The sequence below is a fragment of the Lathamus discolor genome, chromosome Z (assembly GCF_037157495.1).
Source record: "Lathamus discolor isolate bLatDis1 chromosome Z, bLatDis1.hap1, whole genome shotgun sequence".
Taxonomy (NCBI): domain Eukaryota; kingdom Metazoa; phylum Chordata; class Aves; order Psittaciformes; family Psittacidae; genus Lathamus; species Lathamus discolor.
Genome location: NC_088909.1, coordinates 86993533 through 87010246, shown reverse-complemented (window position 1 = coordinate 87010246; position 16714 = coordinate 86993533).

Sequence of the window (16714 nt, the reverse complement as noted above, 5' to 3'; positions counted from 1 at the left end):
ACACATTCCAGGAACCACCTGGGTTGCTTATGCCCTGCTATATTGTCCCTCCAATAGATGTTGGGGTGGTTGAAGTCCCCCATGAGGTCGACAGCTTGTGAATGTGAGGCTGCACCTATCTGTTTAGAGTGCTTCATCCACTTGGTCTTCCTGGTGCGGCAGCCTGTTCTTCCCATGGCATCTCTCTCTGTGCCCAGTGTTAACAAAAAAAGCACTCCAAATAGAGTTAACAACAACTTTTTAAGAGCCTTCCCTATCTGCAGGGTGAAAAGACCTAAAGATTAATTTTGCTAGTCACTGGTATTGGTAAATAACCTAATGTGAAAATTAAAGTCTCTGCTCTAGACATGGGACTCTTTTATCTATGTCAGCTGTTTAGCTGTGATCTTAAATACTGTGTAGAATAATGTGGTCTCTTCATAAAACTGTATTTCCTTAGGCTTTTTCCCCATACTCACCACTAACTTAATTAATGCAGTAGGCAGGGACTAGCAGGAGCTGATTATACTTAACCTCTATAAACATTTGCAGCAAGCAGGGTGCCTACTCCTCTTTGAACCACTTGTAAAACTTGGATAGTATACCATCTGTTCTTAGTATTTTCCCAGGGTGCAAATGTGATCCAGGAAAAACACAATGTTTTGCTAACTGTAAACCAGATACCACAATGGTGATCAGATTCCTGTTTCCTTTAATGGCTTCAGAGTCTTTAAATATGGATCACTTAAACATATGATGACAGTAACATGCATGCAGAAAGCATTAAAGCAAAAAAAAAAAATAAAGGTGGCTCATTAGAACTGATGCTTCTGTTCATGAGTAACAACTGGAGAGCACTGCTTTATATGCACTCATTATTGTGTTCCTCCGAGAAAAGTCAGTACACAGATTTCTCTGAAAAAGGGATGTTTTAGAGACCTCAGTTAAATTTAAAGGTTCCGTCTGAGCAGGCACTTGCTGTGCTGTGGCACTGCTTGCAGCCCATTGCACCATAGAAGCATTCTAGGTCTGCTTGTTACATATCTCTGAGAAGGCAGAAGAGGCGCCCAGTGCTCAGGCTTCACGTGAGCAGTGCCATGACTGCTGCCTCAGTGCCCGGATGTGTCCACAGCTGCTGGGAAGTGTGCTCTGCAGGGGACAAAGCAGTCCTGCTCAGGGAGATGTCTGTAACAGGATGCCCAAGCCTGTGGAGAAAGGGAGGAAGGGGCCCTTCGGAGGAGAGGCTGCCTGCTCTATTGTGTCCAGGTAGAGACTGTGCCCTGCAAGGTCGTTTAAAGGGAGCCCAAGGCCTGGACACGGTCTGCAGCTGAAGCAGGAGCACGGTGCTACCACCTCACCTGCCCTGGCCACTCTGGGTCACTCTTCTCTTGTTCCTCCAGGCCTGAAGCCATGGTCTGCCTGGGTTCAAGGCCAGGGTGCTCAGACTGTTTCACAGAGCACCACCACAGTGTTAGCTGGAAGGGGCTGCTGGAGGGTTCTTGTCCCTTCCAACCCGGAGCAGGACTGTTGCTAGGTCAGATCAAGATGTGTTTAGCCAAGTCCCAGAAAACTTCCAACAAAGTGGCTCCACACTGTCTCCGGTGAGCTGATCTGGTTCTGCATTGCCCCCCCCGGAAAGGAGGCTCTCCCTGTGTGCTGTTTGAACCCCTACAGGAAGACCATTTGGGGTGTTTATCTCTTTCTGTTGAGTTTCCTGAGGCTGTGGGCTGAAATTCACTGCTGTATTTTCTTTCTACTCCACTTCCCAACCTACACGCACACAAAAAACATGCAAGAAAAAACTCCATCCAAAGAAGCACCTCTAGTGTTAGAGGATAAGTGGGCATATGTAACCAAGTGCAATTTATCCTTCAAAAGATCATCATAATAGGCTTTTCCCAGAACCTTTTCAGTGTTTGATACGCAGAAGAGCATGCTGCAGAGAAGAGAGGGTGAGCTGAGGATTTTATTTTAGTTGGTAATGCCAGATTTGAAAGCTCTACAGAACAAGGAGAAAAATCCTGGTTTAAGTGGTACATAATCAGAGCATTAATAAGCCTTCACAATGCTGGGAGATAATACATATGGTACATTATTCAGCACAACAGCTTATTTGAGTGTGCCACATATGCCAAGCAAGATGACATCAGATCTCAAGAATCTACATTGCACATTGCTAAGCTGATAACCATGACAGTTCTGAAAAGTGGGAGGAAAAGGATAAATAGAGTTTTGAGCAGAGGGTGGCAAATGAATTTCAACAACTGGAATATGAGAACAAAAAAGTTTACTTGGTGAAATGGGGGAACTTGAGTAGCTGGGAAGGATTCTGTCCTCTTCGGGTGTCAGAAAATGCAGACATCTAGATTGGGGTTTGGTCACTGTCACAGAGGCTAAGCTCTGGGTTTAACTGGCTTGTTTTTGGTGGAGAGAGATCTCTTTTCTTACGATTAGCATAAGCACAAATAATCCGTTGAAGAACTGAACATTTACTATTAATAACATGTTGGAGTTACTATAAATTTCTGTCATGAACTGCTAGTATATTCAGTAGGACACTATAAGCCCTATGCTGTGTATTACAATGGAGTTTTTTCCAGTCTTGCTACCTTGCTCCCTTCAGCATATATTTGTTCAGCACTGCAACCCCAGTAGTGATGGTAATAGCTACTACTGAAGTAGATCAAAGTATATGCTGCATGACATCCTTTCACCCACCACTGGGTATGAAATAAAGGAATTGTTCAAGTGTATGAAGTAACTATTTAAATCATATTTGAACATGAAATAAAACCTGTGCTGTAGCCAACTGAAACAGCATGGAAAATTTGTAGAGTTAGATGGTAACTGCCTGAATTGGAGTCCAGCCAGTAAATCCAAGCTAGCATCCTAATGCTAAAGCTTTACTAGACACTCACTCCTACAGAGAGAAAGGCATTCCTGAAATAGGAACAGCAATAAGCAGTGAGGACTTCTCTTTCATGCCTTATGTCAAAGACCTGCGGCACACTCCAATCACACTCTTTCAAAGTGGACTTTGCTTAGCCAGCCACTGCCACCACAAGTTGCAGCATGAAGTGGTCCTTGGAGGGCTGTCATCCAAACACTATCCTGCTTCATTGGCAAAAGATGACAAATGATGGGGTGGCTGCTGTTGACATAAGAGTTACTACGTTGCACAGATGCAGTCCAGCTGAAATAGTATGAAACTTTAGCAGATCCCAGTCCGGGGACAGGCGAGGTGGAGGCACAAGAGCACTGCCCAAGGAAGTGTCTATGTGGCAGTGTCGTGGTTTAAACCCAGCCACACAGCTCGTCCACTCACTCCTCCCCCTTCTTTTCCTCCCTCTACTCCCGGAGAGACGGAGAGGGGAATCGAAAAGAATGCAACTCCCAAAGGTTGAGATAAGAACAGTTTAGTAACTAAGGTATAACACAAATCACTACTGCTACCACCAGTAATGATAATGATAAAGGAAATAACAAGAGGAAATAATACAACACCTCAGCACCAGCCGACCAATAACTTGCTCCCCCCACACCCAACCAAGCACCGGCCGATACCTTGTCCAACCCTGCAGTGCCCCAGCCCTTCCGGGTAACTCCCAGTTACCTGGGCATGACGTGCTGTGGCATGGAATACCCCTTTGGCTAGTTTGGGTCAGGTGTCCTGTCTCTGCTTCCTGCCAGCTCTCCCTCCTCCCTGGCAGAGCATGAGGCTCAGGAAGTCCTTGGTCAGACTAAAACATTTGTGTTATCAGCTCTGTTCCCAGGCTGAAAGTCAAAACACAGCGCTGCACCAGCTACTAAGAAGGAGAAAAATGACTGCTACTGCTGAACCCAGGACACACATGAAACATGGTTGAAAGCCAGTGCAGAGCTCCTCAGGCAGTCCTGCTTTGCTGTTTGTTAAACACTGAGCTTCTCCTTTTGCTGGAACAGCTCTGGCAGGTGAGAGTAAACCAATGAGCACAGCAGGTCAGACCAGCAGGCAACCTTGGACAATCTTTGACATAATGGTCATCACACTACTCCCTGGAAATGAGAAAGACCAGGATGAACCTGGACTTCCCTCACACTGAGATGCTGAACATAGATATGATAGTCCAGGTTCACATAATGGCTTCCTGACAACAGTGGGACTGTTGTCATGGTGACAATATGGTGGAACTTCTGGGCCAGCATGTTTATGTCCAGCCTGCTAACTGCTATGGGGCCGTGCTGAGCACACGGCTGAGATCTTTCCTAATGTGGGGTTTTAGATGCTGTTGCCTCTTAAACACTATCTCAGCTTCATCTCATCTCTGTTCTAATTCTCATCTCCCATTGGCAGTGGAGACATCTAAATGATCCCCATGGCTGCACACACAGCCGGTATTCGTGGCCCTGGAAGCCCCATATCAGCCTCCCAGTGTGTCTGAGAGCCACAAGACACACACCACATACAGTGGAGAGCTGAGGTATGGTTAAGTGACTGGCAGGGAGAGGCTGACCAAGGTTCCTTACTTAATTATAGGCTGCAGCTGTGCACATAGCTGCATCCCAGTGCTGTGGAACACTGGAGTAATTTCTGCTGCAGATCAGGCCACCCAAACACTGCACACCAGCACACCTCCATGGGACCAAGCTTCCCTTTTGCACAGCTGTTCTTCCAGAGATGTGGCCAGCCCTCCCTGCCTCACAGCATTTCAAAACCAGCATGACAAGCTCTCACAAACTCACAGCTAAAATTCACTGGTTTCACACATTTTTGCACAGTGGAATTCCCTCTCAGGAGAGGAAAATCAGTGGCTCTAAATCTTCTCCCTTCTCTGCTCCAGTGGCTTCTCAGTTTGTCTCCCTGCTTCTAGTAATGGTCACTCCAGGGAAACAGAAACGAGAGATCACCTCCTAGATAGCACAGGGGATGAAAACAAACCCAAAACCAAATGCAGGGTTCATGCTCCACTTCAGAGCACTGCCTTCTCTGTGACTGCTGGTGAGGCCTCTGAGAGAATACAGAGAGCACCGCAACATGTCACGTCTTCTCCTTAGGGGCAGTGTGTCTTCCTGGCTGAGAATCAAATGAAAGACTAATCTTTTTCTGAGCTGTTTCAGAAAAGACCCATTCACCAGAGCACTGACCTAGCTGCCTACTCAGCTTTGGTCTGTGCCCAGAATGTGCACTGTTCACTGCAGAGCTCTGTTCCATGATCTGGATGGCACTGTGATATCAGAGAGGCTTGGGTAACGCTGTGACTTGCAGGAGGATGCATTTCATGGGGTGTTAGGTTAGGAGTTTAGGTATATTTAAATTGACTTTATTGTCTTCAGCCATTGCTGTTCTGACCACCTGAGCAGAGAACTCCATCTGCCCGTATCAGACCTTTGCTGGGAGATCAGACAGGACCCCAGTCGCCCTTTTCCATGCAGACTGGTGGTTAATGCGCATTTAACACTGGTCTGTGGGCCTGTTGATGTTTTTTGGAGGATGTTTTGGTCCACAGCATCAGCAAGCATTTCACACTCTTGGCACATGCTTACAGGATGCTGGGCTCAAACTCACTTGAGACTAACTGTACTCTGGTGGGAAATGAAGACCATCATCATCATCATCATCGCTTGACTTTGCGAATGAAGATTTGGGAAGGGCTTTACCCATGCTTACTACAAGCGTGCTGATGACTAAAAAGGCCAATGTGGGATAGGCAAATCCAGCTGCAGAAAGCACAGCGAAAGGTCTCCTTGGGTGGTATAGGCAGGGTGCAATTCTTTCTACGTTGTCTTTACTCCTCGAGACTAATTCTGCATGTGTTCTCAAAGGAGACAATGGCATGATGGAGCACCTGAACCACCTGCATGCAGGGTTGGGTCTGCGACTTCCAATGCCCCTTATCACCTGCCGTTTTGTCCCTTGCCTGTCGCTACAGGGCTTTGCAAGTGTGGGCAAACCCTTTGGGCCTGCGCAGTGGATTTTTTAGATGAGGCACAGCGTGCACGGAACTGACCACACTCTTTACACCTGGGGTTCATCTGCCAGCACCTAGCGAGCTTGGACAGTGACAGCAAAGTCCTCAGGTCGTAGGTTTGGTTAGGGTGTCCTTCTCTTAGATGGATGGCCTTGCAGGGCTATATGAGCTCCATTTCCTGGGTTTGAAGTTAGAGTTGTCCTTCTCCTAGGATGGTTGCCAGAAGGCTGGTGAGCCCATCCTGCCCATGGACACACTTTGTCTGACCCTTCAGTTGAGACCTGTCTGGCATGGGAGACCCTACTGGAGGCATATGCCACCACCAGCATAGCTCCTAACCTCACAAGGGCACAAAAGCTCTTTCCCCATGGCAAGGGGGTGTCTGTGAAAGAGAGATGAAGACCACTGGTGTGGTTTAGAGCTTATAAGCTTGTACCTCAGCTTATAGACTCGAAAAAAAGAGAGGAAAAAGTGCAATAGAAACTACTAAGGAAAGAAATAGAGGAAGAATTTATCATCAAGTAGAAAGGCAAATTCTTGAGGAATTCTTGAGGAATACAGGAAACTGTATTTGTACTGCAGTCCTTTGGAAACCAGAGATATTTCAGAGCAATTAGAAGTTACACTTGTTATTTATTTAAATACCAGCAGTGCTTTTCTTATGCCTGTTACCCAGCCAAGAAAAAAGAACAACTGATACCACGCCTGAAGCTGATACTGCCAGGCTTTCCAGGGGCTACTGGAAAGTGTTTTGAATGGATAGAATCACAGAATGGTTTGGGTTGGAAGGACCTTAAAGATCATCCAGTTCCAACCCTCCTGCCACAGGCAGGGACGATGCCCTGATGTCTATATGATCGCTTCTTAACACTGTTGGGGAAATCTCCACAAAGGGGTTCCTGAGGCTCTCCTGTTCCCATGAGCTGCCCCGTTCTGTGAGCTGGAGTGGGGTTCGTGCTATGGGACAAGTTGGTTGTGTCGGACAGCCTTTTCCCTCCAGGTGGAGACAGTGACCAGCTTTGAGTTTGTTTTTTTCCCCAAAGTGTTTCCAGGGACAAAATGTTGATGTTGTAACTGCATTTCTTCCTGCTCTGAAAAAGCAGATGTGCTTTTTCAGATGAGCAGAGCTGATTGTTGTATAAACACTCAGCATTTTATAACAAAAACACCCTTTGCTTCTTCCTAAACAAAACCACTCAGCTGTGTCCCTGCCATGGGCAAGAACATCAAACTTCTCAAACATCAGCAGTTTTTGAACTTTTGGAAAGTTAACACCAACTGAAAAGGCAATCGAAGTGTTTTTGTAAGGTGATCTTAAGTATATGCCTTTGCATTATACCATGTCTCTGACAAAAATATAAACTAGTATTCATTAGGAGAAACATGTCTTTCAAGCTGGTTAGCTTGATGGGACACTGAACTAAGGAAAGGAAAATTCTATTTTTTCCCAACACAGGATTGCTTTGGACAGCATTGCTGAGTTTATAAACTGTGGAGCTAGTGAGTCCTTCTGCAGCAGAGGAAGATGGGGGTGACAGACGTCCTAATGGTGTCCTGCCCTGCCTGGCTGTGACTGCAGGGCCTCACAGCAGCCCTTTGCCTGCACCCAGCACATTACTCCATCCCCACCCCAGAGCTCCCCATCCCCTCCAGAGTATGGAAGTGGAAGGGTTTGTGCTGCTGTCCATAGCACTGCAGGGCATGGTGGGGCCAGCGGACTTGTGCTGTGTCAGTTTTGCTGTCACCTCCTACAAGCCTTTTCGCTAGGGCTTTAGATGAATTGTACTGTATGTAGCAGAGAGTAAAACCTATTGCAAATTCAGTGTGCTGGGCTTCACCAACTGTGGATTTAAAATATGAGCAGATGGAGAAAACCTTCATATTTACTTCTAATTACTTCTCACGTTGTTAAAACCCTCCATAGAAAGCTAAACTAGAAAAGATGGTGAGAAGCATGAGATTTTAGGTTTTACAAGGCACAAAAAGCCTCCCCAGTCAAAATGGTTATACAACAGTCTTTTCTATTTACATCAGCATTTAAGGATTATCACCCCTGGAGCTAACCAACTGCTCCATGACCCCGCAGTCTGGAAACTGCTACAATAGGAAGACATACATACACCTGTGTACAGTGTCACCTACACTGGGCCATGTGCTACTCTGTTGTACTTGGACTTCTTACCGTCTCTCTGTGCTGTACATCATTTGACAATACTGTATCTCAAGAGTTTCCCCATTACGAAATGGGCCAAAAAATAGCACGAGAGTGTTGTCACATACTTGAGATTCCTTTGTTTTGTTTTTATCCTTGAAAAAAAGTGATATTCAAGGTCCTAATCTTTGCTGAAGGACCCCACTCCCCAGGCTTCTAAAGTCAATCCAAAAGTACTCGTAATTGTTTAAACTCATCTTCAGATACCAATTGCTTTTTGTTCTGCCCCTTACCTGGTTATTTTACCTTAGCATGGCCACTAATCCCATTATTTCTAATCACAGGTTTTGCTTACCTTACTGAGATTAAGTGCCAGGCAGTGCATCACTGCCTGAAAGCTCTACTAGAAATGACACACATGGGTCGATATGGGAATGTATGCTACAGTTCTTACTGGCACCAGAGATAAGGTTCCCCTGGAGTGCAGTAGGAATGGGTCATGAGACCCAGGGACTATAATTTGCTACAACTTTGTGTCCTGCCTAGTGTTAAAGGATCCCAGCCAGCAGACATTCAAGGCACCATTGCTGTGAAAAATATTGCAGCAGCAGGACTTACTGATTAAATGAGGCACATCACAAAATAGGTTAGAGGTTGTAGTGGTGTCAGAGTCATTAGGTGGCAATATGCATCCCTCCAATAGCTGGTGTCATGCAGCCCAACCAGTCTCAGGATACCTATTTCAACAAATCCCCTCCCATGCCATCGAGAAAGGGGAGGAGGAAGGCTGTGCCAGTTATAGCAGCTACTCTCAGTGTGAGGAGCAGTGGGATTTTCTTTGCATTAGCCTCCATTCATCCATGCTTATAAAGAGTTCTTTCCTTAACAGGATAACCTGGCAAACGTGAGCCAGTACTGTATATTAAGTAGCAAATGTTGCTCATTTTGGTATACCAATGTCCTTGGCTTATTGAGATCATCACTGAAAAAAATATTCCCATTACCTTGCTTTGGAAAAAGCTCACTTTCATTCTCCACCATTTAAGTCCTGTCAACATATATAGTGTAAAAACCTTGTGGTTTAACACAGCTATTTTAATATTGATTCAGCTTATGTCAGCTGGGACTAGATCTCTCCCCAGTTCATCTATTTGCCTGTCTTATCCATCTGTCTATAAGTCTAATTTGTTACGCAGACATTTCATTCCAATATGGTCTTATTATATACTATGGGAACATCCTTTGCTGATCCATGCTTCAAGCAGAGAACAGCACTTAGGTTTTCAAAAGTTATTGCAGCCAACAGGGCAAATGATAGATAGCAATGGAGGATCACAGATGAACCAGTGCCTAAACACAAGAAAAATTAAAGAACAGCTTTCTTAAATCTCAGCAGAAACGTCTATGTGCAACATTCTGGGTTTGGCTGTTAAAACAGCCTTGTATGTATTTGCATTCAAACTATTGCAGTCTTTAGTATGTTGTGAAGGTAGCTACAACATAAAAAATGAGAATAGAGCATATGGCAACACTGTCCTGACTAGATTTCTCCGTTGTTTTATTTGCTTAATAGCTCATTACACAGAATAAAGAGTGAGTTTTCAAAGCCATAGATTCAGTTACCCTAACACTGTAGATTTAAAGAGCCAGAGATATAATAAATGCCTGGCCAGCATTCTTCAAATATAACCCCCAGATAGCTGAATTTAAAAAAAAAAAACCCTATACCAAGAGCTGGCCAAAAATATTTCTAAGAGTTAATAAACCAAATTATAATATTAACCTATACAGTACGAACTGTTCTATAAGAATGAAACTATTTTAAGAGATGAGAATGTAATATATTCCTCCTTCCCCCTTCCTGGCATTAAAATTATTAGGTTATTTTTGAAACATGAAAATAAAAAAACAACTCTTAAAATCGGTTTTGCCATAAACAGTACCAGCTCAGACCTATCCCTTTTATTACAAATAAAATTGCCATAGTATAACCCCAAGATCTACCACACATCTTTGCACATATAGCTTCTCCACCATTTGTTGGTAGAAAAAGGAGCAAAATGTGCCTGTTAGTCTACAGGCTTTAATTAGCTCAGATGAACAGCACATCCACGGGATCATTTTAAACATACAGGAATAGTAGGTTTCTGAAAGAAGCAAACCAGTGATGACATTTGGATGAATTCTGATGAGAACTCTCTGGGAGCTGAACAGACTGGAGAAAGTTCATAGGGCTTGTTCTGCTTTCCATTGTTCTTACACGCACACCGATACTAATTAATTCATTTGGTAGTCAAAAGACAAAAGAGAAAAGACATTGAGATATATTTTACAAGCTTTGATTCTGCAGTGTTTTTAGTACCTTAACAAATATAGCATTGCTGAATCCAGAATGGCCTTTGAGTGTATAACACAAAACTGAGTCGATGCCAGTAGCAGAGATGGGCTTTGGATGTTGTTAGCACAGCAGTCACAGCAACCTAGGGCTTGCTAAAGAGCCTGAGTGAGCATGGCAGCAGTGAGCCCACACAGATAGCTGCTGTGGCTAACTGGTTAGCTAGCTTAAAACATGTTCCCATGCACCTGCAGAGGAAGCTCAAACGTTTCAGCTATGTAAGGTGGCCCTCCCTTTGTCCATGCACTGCCTCCTGTGGGCAGCATGGGGGCAAACCCCGAAGAGAGGCTCTGGAGCAGATCCCACATTCACTGTAATCCAAAGCATCCTCTTCTCCATCTGCATTACTATGCACGGTCCTCTTTTGTAACAATCCTGATACTCAGGAAAATGGCAGCAGCTACAAGAGAGAGAGAAAAAAGGGAAGGAAGGAGCTGAAGAGTAGTCACCCTCCCTGCTGTTCCTGGACTGAATAACTAATACACTTTTTATATTCTATCACATTGCCTGTTAGCAGCACAGATGGTAAAAAATACCCCCGAATGCAAAGGAGTGCAAAATAAAGATGTAACCATGTGGTACCTAGACAGGCTGACTGTGTGGGGTAAGCAAACACAGTACATTTGAATACAGCTAAATGGCAAATCATCCATTGAAGACTGCAAAGCATAGTGTAGGTTTGCAGGATAAGGGAAGTCATCCCAGCGGTTTGAAGAAGGACGTGGGGTTGTAGGAAATATTTAGCTAATCGCAAGCTTCCTGTGTGACAGGGGGCCACAAGTGCTTAAGTAGAATGTGAAAATGGGCCTGCATCCAGTGCAGAGAAGTTGCCACATGTATGTCTGACATTGGTGCAACTCCTCAATTGCTCAGCTGGCTCCTGATACCTGCAGTTCAAGAGGGATGCTGGTGAATTAGAGGCTGTCAGAGCAGAGCTAGGACTGGTTAACAGATCAGAAAATGCCTTCTACTAAAGACTGCTGGAGCTCAAATCTGTGCAACTTAGAAAAATAAAATGGGGGTTTGGATGTTCTTGATGACAGTCTAAGAATACTTGTAAGGGCGCAGAAATAGGTTGTTAATTTTAATTGTTCTGACAGTGAATGGTATAGGCAGATTGGATAGCCAGGTATTTAGATGTGACAAAGTCAACCAGAAATACAGCACTGCGTTCTTCACAGGGAGAATATTTAGGTTTGGGGACCTCTTTGCAGTGTTGCAGTGGTTCCATCTCCATGTTGTAAAATGGAAAGGCCAGATTTTCTAACTGGTCCACTGCAATGCAAGCTGAAGTTAATTCAGGATGCTTATCTGACCTGAGTTTTAGAAAAGATCAGACTGGATGATCACAGCACATCTTCTGGGTGGTCAGCACTGAGATACCAGCCTTCCTTGGCCCCGCTTTCATGAGACTACAGCTCATCTACATGCACTCAGCCTCCATTTTAGCCACACAATTAAGGCTTGGTCCTGGAAGTATATAACTCAAGAGATCTGGCCTACAAACAAGGGAGAAATCAAAAGGTTTCAGTGCCTGAAATTAGATATTGCTATTGTCTGTAGCAGCATGCAACTTGTTTGCTAATGAGCTCATTAATCCCTCTCTCTCTGAAGATCTTGCCTTTCAGCTTAGATAAAAGCTTTTCTCCAAGGAGACTTCTTCCTTGGCTGCTTTTCTTCCCCAGGAAGTAAGGTGAAAGCCATGGAGAAAGGTGTTGTGTCTTGAGTCAGGATTTTGGCATTTGTTGACTAGGGCAGCTAGGGCATTCCCTCAACATCCCAAGTCATAGTAACACTGGATAATTTCTGATCTCAGGCCTTTGCTTGGGGGGTGTGTGTGTGTGTGTGTGCTGAAACTGCTCAGCAGTTGGAGGGGAGCTCAATCTTATTTGTGAGATTGTGCTTGTGCTCTTGCTTCCTAACCCTGAAACTTGGGTGGATCACAACATCTGTTATGGAGCCCTAGGAGCAGGTGATGCGGGAATGAAGCCATGTGCATTATACACACCACTATTTTTGTTGCTGCATCTAGCCTTTGAGAGGAATCCATGTGAATGTTTCCAAAGCCCTCGTTAGGATTAGCTTTTACATCGGGCCCATTCATGCTCCTGCATTTTTGTTTACTCTCTTTTTGAGGGACTCCAGAGGCCAGAAGACTGGAGTCCAGTAATGGGATTGAGACTATGGTCTATATAGGCCCAGGGACTCCACAGGGACAGGGCAGAGCTGCTGAAGATTGAACACTGGGATCTAAACCCCTTACCTATGATTCTGTAGGCAAACCTGACGTGATGGTTTTGCTACTCCCTAACAACATACTTGTGCTTCCCTGAAGGGGAGGTTTTGGCTCTAGATTTGGGGTGTGGGAAGGAAAACAGTTGCACTGCTTTGATAGGGAAGAACTCATCAGTAAAGGCCTGATCTTTACATTAGGGTGGAGGTGGGACTGAGAGGCAGTGGGGAGGAGAGAAAACCTCAACTATTTTGATAAGTTAAAGGTGGCAGGTGCCTATTTTCTAACACTGTTACACAACCATTTTGCATATCCCTTTTCTTCTGGCCCTCAACATATGGGAAGAACATTATTTCTTCCTTTTTTTAAAACAGATGGAGGCTGCTGGTCGCCACAGCTCTGTTGACAGTCAGTTCACTATTTGGAACATACATGGACTTGGTAAAATATACTCCTCTTATGAACCAGCTAATCTTTGAAATTAAAGTTTCCTGAGTTTCCTGCACCATCTTCAAAGAAAACAGTCAGTGCTTTTTTCCCCCCTTTTAACAAATGGTCTAGAAGTCAAATAACTCAGAAAACAGGAAATTAAATGAATTGCTGCAAAATCCTGCAGATGATTCTAATTTCATTTTTACAGCTAATAAAGAGAACATGTTTTTATACAAAACCATAGAATAACTACAATGCTAGATTTTTTTTTTTTTGCATGTAATTTATTTACTTACACTATACTTAGTGTCAAAGTCCTTTGTCTGTAACCTGTATTAATAATAAAAGGAAACAGGTATCCTTCACATAAGGTCTTTGCAGCACATGTCTCACAAGGACTTCATCATGACACTCTCTGGAAGCTTGCCAACTTATCAGTGAGATCTTTTGAGCTCAGTGTTCAAGAAACAGGCTTCTACAGACATAGCAGCAGAAACTGGAGTAGTTTTTAAATAAAGACAGGCCCAGTGATGATTTATGGAAGATTAAGGACACATCTTCCTAAAGAATGAAGGAAGCTCTGCTAACAGACTGAAAGTATTACTACTTGCTGTACCACTCCAACATTTCTGTTCACTGAAAATGATTGGCACACCTCTGCTATGCTGAAAACAGCAGATGGCACAGTGTCTCTCTGTTGGGAATGTTGGCCTCAACCCAGGCAGGTATCATCAAAAAAGTGGTCATGACTGCTTCATATCCTGGCTGAAGCTCCAGCCGAGAAGCCAGCTCTGGATATAAACAGCAAGTGAACCAATCTGAAGTGCAGCTTCCTACTGGCATATCCCTCCAATTTAATTTTCAGTTGTTTTTCTTAAAAGAGACTTCTTCAGGCCTAGCACCTTCCATATGAATCAAGAATTTGTGACTTCTTAAAGAATATAAAATGATGCTCAGTATTTTGTGAAACCAAGTACCACTGAGATACCCAGAGTGGGGTTGTATGGGCATTACTGTGTGATAATGGAAACTTGGTGAGAAAACCTGCCATATGGTATGGTTTAAAAGTCTTCACCCCCAAGCTAACCTGATACCTCCTGGCAGGTGCAGAGATTTGTAACAGAAATATTCCAATTCTAAAATGAAGTGAAAATATGTGTGTGAAAGCATGAGAAAAAAATAGAACAAGGGTTAGAAGAATGGCCTGTGCTCATAGCCAAAGACATGACTGTGAGATAAAGCCAGTAAACAAGGAGGAATGTGTTGTTTACCAAGACCAGAGAGCCTGTGCTCTGATAAAGCCATTCTCTGATGCCAGGAGGAATGACAACAGTACAGTCTGGTGCACTTGCCATTCTTCTTCAGCTCTCCCAACAGGACAACAGACCACAATTACACAGATAACTAAACTTGGAATAAAAGTCAGGAAAATTTCCTATATGTCTTGCTGCTTTGGAATATGTGCTTGTTAGAGTGTCAGTGGGTATAAGCAATTTACACACAGATTTGTAAACTTGTGGCCCTTTTATAGGGTCTTGTGCTTAGCCTTCTTACACTAATTTCCTACACAGACAGTAAATAACACTTTAATTTACAACTGGGAACTTCATCTAAAGGAGCCCACCCCTGAAGTTTTATTAAGAGATACTTGCTTTTCTCAACATTAGATCTCAAAAAGCAGTAACTGACAACCTGTTATACCTAGGGGCCACGGCAGCTAACTCCCACCTGCAAGACGTTTTGATTGTTGATTGAGAAGGATGACAGCATGTGGATTAAAAAAAAGAAAAAAGGTGTATTTGCACTTTCAAAATGTCATTAGTCAAATGGCAGCCTAGACCTGTAACTCCAAAGATGTAAATCAATGCCCATTTGGGAGCTCAGGGCACATAGTTCTTCTCTTTCACCTAGTAAGAAATTATCAGAAGCAGTCAGAAGGAAAACTCCCTGCTGTTCCTGACCTGGAAAGAATGCTGGGGCTGAAATGCTATTGCCTGAGGTGCCAACACAAATAGCTAGAAGGAAAAGTCAGCTCCATAGCATGGAGGGGTGGGAGAGGGGAAAGAATGGAGTAGGTTACCACAGTAGCAGAGGAAAGATTCAACACCGCAGGGTTCTGTTCCACTATTTAATGGAAATGGCTTCTGATGAAGTGAGAATAAACAAAGTGCCAGAAATCAAGCTTTACGCTTGGTATGTCTCATTACTAGCTGGAAGGTACAAAGGCCAAGAGAAAGTGTTTATAAAGAAATGAGAAAAGTGTCCATACTTTAGAAAAATAAGTAGAAATGTCTTTGCTAACTGCAAGGCAGGTAGTCTGAAGTAAACAAGTAGCAGTAAAAGGGGGAGCTTGCCCTGGGATCTGACTTTCTTAGCATTGAAGTGTATGCAGAGCAAGTGCTTTGAATCTGGGTGCAGGACAGAGGCAGCTGTAATGAAGACCCCACAAAAGGTGAGGTCTGTCATATTATTAGGAAAACATGGAGTAGCCTGACTGGAAGACAGAGTGAATCAAAGCAGATGAAACAGATTCCAACTGAGGGTGACCAGAGTGTCATTCCTGAGTTGCAATTCTGAATTGCAGAGCTCCTCAGGAGAAGTGGTATCTATAGCTTGATATCTGCAATATTCTTTTTATATTCAAAGCAATGCTTATACCAGCTGGATTACAACAAGAAACCTGGAAACTGTTCAAAGATGAACCTTCAGCCCATGACTGGAATGATTCGGGGTCACATTCCTTGGTAGCTGGAGGGGCTACCTTGAATCAAGGATGATTCAAAAACTTTGGCAAGCTGCAAAGGCAAGATGCATGCTAGGTCTGGACGCAGTCTGTACAGATTTAACTGGACCACTGAAACAGAATGGAGGTTTTGTATTGCCTATTTGGCACAAATTTCACTTGTGTACAGTATCAGTGTGTCACAGGGGCTTCAGAAATTCTTCAAAGGAGTGCAAGTTTCTAACACCAAGGAGGGACTTAACCTCTGTTTGTACGATGTTTAGGTAAGGGAAACCATCACATTCGTAACATGCAGTTAAAAGACAATTGAAGACACCAATTGAGAATTATGTGAAAGAAATGCACATCATCCAAAAAAGCCAGCTACTATTCTTATGGCCTGTGACTGATACATGAAGGGAAGAGCACACTCAAAATGGGTGAAACCTGAAATGTCACAACTAAAAGTATGTCAGAACTGCCGCAGTCCCCCATAAGATACACTTACAGAAGAATATAATGATTAAGCTGATCTCAGACAGTTTCTTGAAAGAAGACCCAGAAATGCCTGTGAGGATTTCTTCTGACCACATCCTGCAAGCTGTATTTGATGTCATTTCCAAGCCCACACCCACTGTCATGAGTTCTGCTGCTGGTGAGTGCAATACAAGCTATGCATAGATGAGTGGAAGCCTGGATCAAATTGTTCAGCTGGTTATCTGGCACTAAATATTTAGTCAAATTCTTTGCCTAATTCAGGGATCATTCAGCTACCTGTGAGATAGATACTTGCTAAGGAAGTGTAGATTCTCAGTATCTTCAAGAGCACAATAGGTCACAAGTACCTTGTAGC